Genomic DNA, 9717 nt, shown 5'->3' on the forward strand with positions numbered 1-9717 from the left:
CCTACAAATTCCAAATTTGATAACTTCCGATCATTGGTTGCAAAAAAAACAACATGGTGACGGTCGTAATCCAAGATGGCGCCGAAAACATATATATCTGTTACTTTGCACTAAAACCAGAAAAGACAAAGACAAGACAAAGTAACAATTGATTGATTTTACAATGTGCTGATTATAAGGAAATGGAGTTGCTGTCAGAACACTGAAATGTCCAAGATCCCAAGTTGACTTGTATTCAACCTGCGACTTGTTCTGAGAGGATAGTTCCTCCTCCTCATCCTCATCTCATCCTTCCTCTTCGTCCTCCCCGCCTTCAATCCCTGCTCACTACGGTCACAACAAAAATCCTGCTCTGTCATTCTGAATTTTGCTGTTTTTTTGTTGCTATGACGCACAATACTCTGTCGCAGGAGCGTCACCGCCATCCTCCATTCCGCTGTCCACGTCAGCTCACTTTCTCTACATTCAGCGAAAACAAAAAGAGGTTTTTTTTTTAACTAATCAAACTAATCCTGTAAGTGGTGATAAACAACCTTATCGACCCTTCGCAGACTTATAATAATCTCCTGTAGTAAAGCAGTGAAACTTTTACCCCCGGCCTTCTCTTTGCGTGGCGCTTGTCTTGTTCGGGGTCCCGTGTTTGGTGTGGCTCGCAGGCGGCAGCCGGCCTCCTCACACTGCGATGCCTCCGTCTTTGTGTGCTCTGCTGAGTGCAGCGTGGCCACTGAAGTGCACCGGCATCGTGTTGACAAGCCGCCGCCCGCTGGCTGCGAGCACGCTGTCCAAGCGCGCCTTATCGCAGGAGCGCTGACCTTTTACAACAAATACCTGCCTCGGTCTCTGTCTCCGCCTTTTTCATGTCGCCGCCGCCCGTCTCTCTGCCTCCCCGGACGCTTCCCTCCATCTGCTCCCCTGTCAGTCGATCCGTCTTCTGTTTGCATTTCCATTTGCCGTCATCAGTAGTCTGCATCCGCTTATTACCAGTTCTATTGTTTACCTGCTAGTCCACATCCAAGCTGTGTTCTCTCTACTGACCAGCAGTAGGAGACTCCTCTGGTTGTATAGAAGTCTGTGAGAAAATGTGTTAAAGCTGCATTCTCTCTCCTGACCACCAGGGGGCGACTCCTCTGGTTGTATAGAAGTCTATGCTTCATGTGTTAAAGCTGCATTCTCTCTACTGATCACCAGGGGGCAACTCCTCTGCTTGTATAGAAGTCTATGCTTCATGTGTTAAAGCTGCATTCTCTCTACTGATCACCAGGCGGCGACTCCTCTGGTTGTATAGAAGTCTGTGAGAAAATGTGTTAAAGCTGCATTCTCTCTCCTGACCACCAGGCGGCGACTCCTCTGGTTGTATAGAAGTCTATGCTTCATGTGTTAAAGCTGCATTCTCTCTACTGATCACCAGGTGGCGACTCCTCTGGTTGTATAGAAGTCTATGCTTCATGTGTTAAAGCTGCATTCTCTCTACTGACCACCAGGGGCGACTCCTCTGGTTGTATAGAAGTCTATGCTTCGTGTGTTACAGCTGCATTCTCTCTACTGAGCAGCAGTTAGCTGTCGACGTTAGCGACGTTAGCGTTCCTGTTAAAGTTGCCTTCTCATCTAACTCACCCACTACTAGTCAGCTAATTAGTATTTGTGTTATTTTCAATCAGTTAATCAGTTTTTCAGAAAACCCAGTGTCCCGTAGAAAATACATGTTGTACTTCACAACACTCCTAAACTGTTTATGTTTAACATCACAGTATTAGTTTGCACACATATTTCCAAAATTATCTGCTGCTTTAGAATTCAATTTCAATTAATTCAAGACTTTTCATCTATAGAACGTAAACCTGAAATGTTATGATGTGAAGAAGTAAAGTGTAAACAGACGAAAATATAGATTTTATGTTCATGGTCGAATCACTTCAACATTTAGGATGCAAATGTAAGATGCAAATCTGGCTAATTCTGATATTAAACAAAAAAAAATATTATATATAAATATTGGATTCTGTGCTGCATGCTGGACACAATACTTTTAACCAGAAAACCAAAGTATTGATGATTATTTTAAGCCTAAACCTAATGCTTACATTTATATATTTCCTGCGATGATGGAACGTCATTTTTACACGTTACTTGCTGTTTATCCTTTTAACAGCCATTTCTGTGAGGTCATGTTAGGAATGGGACTTCCAGCCTGCCAGCTGCTGTCAATCAAACACAGACGACCATTATTGAAAATTTCCCACAAAGACTTTTTTTCTTCCTTAATAATGAAGAAAAACCCATGACAATACATTTCAAATATAGACATATGTTTTTGGAAAAATGGCGTCTCTGTGTTTCAAGCGAGAGGGAACAAACATCAAAGATAAAGAAATCTAAACACTCGTTTGGCACAAAGATGAAGAAGAGTGCAGAAAATTAGCAACTAATTCTGGCAAATGCTGCAAATTGCTGTTTCATTTCAGTTCCCAGAGATCACAGCGTGACGCCTCGGCTCCGACATTCTTTGTTGATCAGGTTGAGTTTGTGTGTATTTTTATCTCGGCGGTTCCTCTCACTGTTGCACCTGTCAAACAAAAGCTTTCCTGGACTCGAACTGCTAGGAAAACAGAAATCCCGACAGAAGAAACATCCGGGAGAAACGATTCTATTTTTAGACGAACACATTTTGGCACAAAGTCAGAAAGACGTGACGTCGGACTCCGAGAACAGGAGGTCAAACCGCTTCATTAACGCGAGGCTGAGGGCGAAGCTGAGGAAAATGTCACGGCTTCACTTCAGGTTAGGATCTCTGCAGATGAAACCAGTAAATACGCAGCGGGCCCGTCAGTGAGATCGGACTTTGTTTGTCTGCGCCTTACAAACCGTCTCCCGTTGGTTTGTGGAAGCCTCGAGCGCAACGTTTTGTCCGGTCGCCATCTTGGATTATGGCTTTTTTTGTAACCAATGAACGAAAGTGACCATATATGGACTGAGGAGTGACGTAAAGACGCCGTATACGTCTCTGATGTCGACCTGTCAATCACCTTGTAGCCCCGCCCCTAAAGCGTCCCCTGCTTTATGGTCTGTTTGACTCTAAATGACCATAATTTACTGCAACTGCAAATGGCAGCGGGCAACGTCAGCAATAGCTGATGTGAGATGACAAGAGACGAGGAGACGAGGAGACGAGGAGACGAGGAACGGGAAGAAAAAAAGAAATAATAAAGCACACTGGAGACGTTTCCCTGATATTTAAAGTGACACAAACTGGTGGAAAGAGATGGAAATACAGAGTTTATCTTTTTCAAATCGCACCAACTGTAAGCTCACACACACACACACACACACACACACACACACATAGTCATGTAGTCCACTGAGATTATACAATTCAATGTGTGTTATTCCATCATAATCCAGCCTCGCCGGGTATTAACATGGAAACTTCTACGAGAAGCGGGTCTGATGTTGGTCTTCTTCTTCTTCTTCTTCTTCTTCTTCTTCTTCTTCTTCTTCTTCTTCTTCTTCTTCTTCTTCTTCTTCTTCTTCTTCTTCTTCTTCTTGAAATCAAAACGACTGAACATCAAAAGGCCGTCACATTTTTCCAGGGACTTGCAGTCACTTTTTTCAAATCATGCATTGGCCGGGAATATTCTCAGTGATGCTGTCGCTCTAAGTGACACACACACACACACACACACACACACACACACACACACACACACACGATGACGTCAGTCTGTCAGTCTCGCTGTGTCTCTGGGGTTCATCCAGGAGGAAACAGAAGGCTGAGCAGCGAGAGGTAAAGGCCTCCACTGAGCGTGTGTGTGTGTGTGTGTGTGTGTGTGTGTGTGTGTGTGTGTGTGTGTGTGTGAAAGAGACTAACCTGATCTCCTGGGAGGGCGTTACAAAAATAAAAATAAAAATAGCACGACATTTCCTTATGAAAAACTACGAAAACTAGGAGCAGAAGTAAACAAAGTAAAAATACACGACATGTCACAAGTATCATGTACTTATGTACAGAATTGGACTGAACACCTGGAGCAGAGCACATAGTAAAACACACACACATATACATATGTATACACACAGGATGCATGGACTTCTCCACGATTATATAAACACACACACACACACACACACACACACACACACACATAAATGAGAGCAAACAAAGCAGAAAGGAAAGAGGGAATGTGGCTGTGGAGAAACTGTAAATGGTGTGATCGGTGTGTGTGTGTGTGTGTGTGTGTGTGTGTGTGTGTGTGTGTGTGTGTGTGTGTGTGTGTGTGTGTGTGTGTGTGTGTGTGTGTGTGTGTGTGTGTGTGTGTGTGTGCGCGCGCAGAGGTGACATTGATTTGTCTTTGAGAATGGGGCGGCGCTTTATTCCTCAAACAACGTCGTCCTCCTCTCCCATTTTTCACACCTTCCTCCTCCTCCTCTTCCTCACCTCACATTATTGCTGATCTCCAGTCAAACCCCCTCTTCTTCCTCAGGCCTTCCTTCCATCTCCTGTCTCCTCTCTCCTCCTCTTCCATCTCCTGTCTCCTCTCTCCTCCTCTTCCATCTCTTGTCTCCTCCTCTTCCATCTCTTGTCTCCTCTCTCCTCCTCTTCCATCTCTTGTCTCCTCTCTCCTCCTCTTCCATCTCTTGTCTCCTCTCTCATCCTCTTCCATCTCTTGTCTCCTCTCTCCTCCTCTTCCATCTCTTGTCTCCTCTCTCCTCCTCTTCCATCTCTTGTCTCCTCTCTCCTCCTCTTCCATCTCTTGTCTCCTCTCTCCTCCTCTTCCATCTCTTGTCTCCTCTCTCCTCCTCTTCCATCTCTTGTCTCCTCTCTCCTCCTCTTCCATCTCTTGTCTCCTCTCTCATCCTCTTCCATCTCTTGTCTCCTCTCTCCTCCTCTTCCATCTCCTGTCTCCTCTCTCCTCTCTCCTGCAATAGAAAAAGTAAATGTGTGGTGATGATGTAAATTTAGTTTTAGATAATTAGACCATATTTTAAGCACCTTTATTACTTTCCTGCATATATTTTGCATCAAATCTTTTTATACGGGCAACAATGATAACAAATAAAAAAATCCTTTTCATACATTTTGTGCAAGTAGAAGACCAACTACCATCGTATTGACCCAGAGCATCAGTCTGTCTGAATTAAACGGTTGTTTATTAATATTCTGACCGACTCTAAGACATTTTACTGAGTTTCCTTTCACCAAAAGGCTCTGAGTGAATTGAAGTCGGTTCCCGTAAACTTAGTTTACACACAGCATCATCCCAATCCTCATAATAATGTCAAAACGTATTGATTCAATTAGATATCAAGCGTTATATAACTGGAAAATCTGATGAATTCAAAAGTTCGATGTATTACTAAAAGGTTTGTAACAAACTGAAGACATAATCGTGGATTCTGATAATATCACGTGTAAAATCTGTTTCTCTATGACTGTTCGGGCTCTTATTTATCAAAAGTGAATGTTTTTAGTAGGAAAAATGTGTCATATACTAAACACCTTGTGCTTTCACTCCGAGGTCACCTGCTCCTCAAAACGGACCAAAAGACGAACAAAACAACACGGGAACACAACGCCCAGATTTTCGCATCAAATCTATATAAATATATATATATATATATATATATATATATATATATATATATATATATATATGCATGATGTTGCTGTGGTGTTGGTGTGCGACAAAGATATTCAGAGAGACAAAAATAGTGTGAGTTCTCTCTTGCAGTCTGCAGGGAGGAGGTGACGCTGCTCACAGACGGAGGAACAGACCCGAGTGTTTGTTTGCTGGAGCTGCCAGAAGCCGGTTTTTCTTTCTCTCTCCCCTTGTTGGCAGACATCACACACCAGCAGAGCTCGGTGCTACAAAACCAACCTGGAGAACATCGGCCACAGCGTGACGATCGATGGAGAGACTCTTCCGATGCCCGGGAGTGGGCGTGGTCACGTGAAGAAGGCGGGGCTTCGTGAGCTTAGTCCAGGCGCAACGGATCGGAAAAAGTCCGATTGGCACAAAAAAAGAAGAGAGCCAATAGAACTTCTAGAATTCCAGATTTTTTTGGTGGCCGCCGATACTTATTGTCGATCATTGATGATCCATATTGACAGATACTTATCATTTGATTTGATTATAGTGGATCCAGACAAAAAACATCTGACACTGAAGTCAGTAAACCATCAACAATTCTAAATGTTATCCTTTTATGTTAGTTTTATTTTCCTTCATGAAAGCAAAACAAAGGAAATAAAAGAGAATGATTGTATGTTGGTGTGAAAACATCTCCTTCAAACAACTGGATTCATTCAAATTTCTCACCGAAACTACACTTCACGATATTACATCTGAACACACCGTGATGAGGTTATAGTTTACCTTCTCATTTTCCCCCTACAGAGCCTGAACGCATCATTGACCATATATCTACTCGTGACCCCTGGTGTCAACAAATAGGATCCATCCAACATTTGTCCAGAATTCCCATCCAAAAGATGTTTCAGTCTGGACCTGGAGAGCTTCAAACAAGCACACAATGTATTTTGTCTTATTATTAGAGTAGAAATACACTTTGGGAGTACAAATACAAAGCCGAATAGTGTGTCAAGCAGCCACGCCGGTCCTTTGGCAGACTTACATGCATTGTCTGTGTCTGATCCCTCAGCTGGCAGAGGATCAGAACGGATTTACACTCCGAACGCAGCACACAGCGACTGCATACGGACAAGAGGCGCTTGTTACACTACTTATTCTACAAAGAGACGAACCTGCGGTGAGATTAAATGTCGTGAATTTAGTAACGAGATTTATTTTGAGAAGGACAACGCTGACACGACCCGGACTTGAAGGCGGCGACGTCAACGTGAGACCAGACGAGTGTCAAAGGAAGAAGCAACATTTAAAGAACAAAGAATCAAACCAGATGGTGATCAACACCCTGAAAGAATATATGAACCCTCCATCGGCTCTTTGTGTGTGTGTGTGTGTGTGTGTGTGTGTGTGTGTGTCCTCTTGTTCAGTTAATGAGTCCGTGTACTGTACCGCGGGACAGCAGGTGTCCTGTTGGGGCAGAGGGGACGTAACACCTTGTCAAGGACACAAATGCTGCCAAACTGTTTCACTTACACTGGGTCTCACACACACACACACACACACACACACACACACACACACCAACTCATCCTTATCCGTATCCGTACAATATCTCAAAAAGTAATTTTTTTCCTACGAATGTATGGCAACACGAGCGATCGGTGTGCAGAAGTAGATCCGACCACATGGACGCGACACAGATGGAAAGAAGGTGGAGAGCGTTGAGAATGTCGTGATGTCACGGAGAGAAACCACGCCAGAGGCCCGAGACGATCCGGGACGTTTCCTCGTCAGATAACCGCGGATTGATGCGGACTGAAGTAACTTTTTATGCTACGCCACCGGTCCTGGTTCACGATTAAGGGACACACACACACACACATCTGTGAGGTGACACACACACACACACACACACACACACACACACACACACATTGTAAAGCTAAAGTTGGTCTGAATATGGCACAGAGACACTCTATGGTGTTAATTGGTTTGTGGTAATTCAAATCAAGCTTATAATGAGAATATGTATTGAATTATAATTATTTTGCAGTGATTGCCCTTCAATGCTTCTAATATAGAATATTGGTCTCTCTCTCTCTCCTTCTCTCTCTCTCTCTCTCTTGTTATCACATATGTAAATGATGGGATCAGAATGATGATGAAAAGACGGAGAGAGAAATGTAAAGCAGGATCCGATAACAAGATCAAATATTAGAGAGCTAATAAGAGCGAGAGAGGGAGAGAGAGAGAGAGAGAGAGAGAGAGAGAGAGAGACGGGTTATTGATGGTGGAGGTAGAGACCTGGGACACCGGGTCTGTCTGCAGTCTGTCTGCAGTCTGTCTACAGTCTGTCTGCAGTCTGTCTGCAGGTCTGTCTGCAGTCTGTCTGCAGGTCTGTCTACAGTCTGTCTGCAGGTCTGTCTGCAGTCTGTCTGCAGGTCTGTCTGCAGGTCTGTCTACAGTCTGTCTGCAGGTCTGTCTGCAGTCTGTCTGCAGTCTGTCTGCAGTCTGTCTGCAGTCTGTCTGCAGTTTGTTTTTGTGTTTTCTGCATTGTAAAGTGAGTCAAACCCACCAATGAACACACATAGACTCCACTGCTGGTCCTCCAAATTAAATGACAAAAAAAAAAACCACCGCCTGGAGACCGAAACCTTGCATCAGGTGAGGGGGGCTTCGTTGTCAAGGTAACACAATAACACATGACAGACCAGGGAAACAGACGTGTCTGTACTGCGGTTGTGTTCAGCTACACGAGGGATTTAAATACTATTCTTTGCATTTGATTGGACCGCTAAAAAATTGAGTGAGCCTAGAGTTTTGGAGCTACAGAGCAAATTAAAAAAATTTAATGTTATTTTTTTTTTAAACAATAAAACATGTGTTAATTATTATTTTAAATGTTATTATTTTTTACAGAGAGGAACACTTGGAGAGAATGATGTGGTTTGGCGCAATGAAAGAATGGAATGAAGTCCCACATCTGTATTTAAAATTATATTTCATGTATTCAACCACTTTTATCATTTACTTTTCACTGACTGATATCCGACTGAACGTCTCTTCACCTCTCTCCATATTGCTTGTATAAGATTTAGTATTTTTTTTTAAATGCCCCGGACTGCAGGATGAGTCATCAAACATCTGAAACCGCTCCACAGAAGACAAAAGACATGACAATGTATACAGACTGTTTGACAAAAATGTATATATATATATATATATATATATATATATTACATTTTCTCTGACCTTTCTTTCACCTTTGCTTGCTTGCTTCTTTTTCTTCAGACCTTTAAATGTTGAAATTGCACAATCAGAGACGATCAGGTCTCTTCTCGGTCTAAACTCACACACACTCACACACTCTGTGTGTTTCATTTCTGTGTGATGATTTCTATCGTTATCATTATTGACGAGGAGTTGGCAGAATGAACTGAGCCGCTGGTGAGAGGACGAATAAGACGTAATAGACAGAGGAGAGAAAGCGGAGAAAGACCCGTAACAGTGTGTGTGTGTGTGTGTGTGTGTGTGTGTGTGTGTGTGTGTGTGTGCGTGTGTAAGTGAGTGAGTGAGTGTGTGAGTAAGCATTACTGTGATCTAGTGTCCCTAATGCTACATAAATCTTTGGTATTGGATACACACACACACACACACACACACACACACACACACACACACACACACACACACACACACACACCGGTCAGCTAGCAGAAGACTGATGATCCCGCAGCTTACGGCGGCTCAGACCTTCACTGTGTTGTGATGTGAGGTAATGAATGAGAGCCTCGGAGACTCATTGTCATGGCGACCGCTTCTTTTCTGGCTGTTTCTAGCATGTCTGCTCAAGCAGACGTCTGCAAGGGGACTAAGCACCAACAAATATGGCTTCATGTGTTTCAAAGTCCATCGTGATCCGGACCACAGACTGGTTTTGAGTCGTGGGCCGTCAGCCGTTGGTTTGTGGACATTTTGGGATTAGGGCGTCGCCACCTGGAGGATTCAAAATGGCCGCCCACAACCCAACGGGTGACGTCTACTTATCAACGGTTGTTGCAGCTTCTACAGGTGTTCTACAGCTCATATGACCTTGATATGAATACTAGCCCCTATTGTCCTTGATCTCTAA

Source organism: Taurulus bubalis, assembly GCF_910589615.1.
Source record: "Taurulus bubalis genome assembly, chromosome: 5".
NCBI classification, from domain to species: domain Eukaryota; kingdom Metazoa; phylum Chordata; class Actinopteri; order Perciformes; family Cottidae; genus Taurulus; species Taurulus bubalis.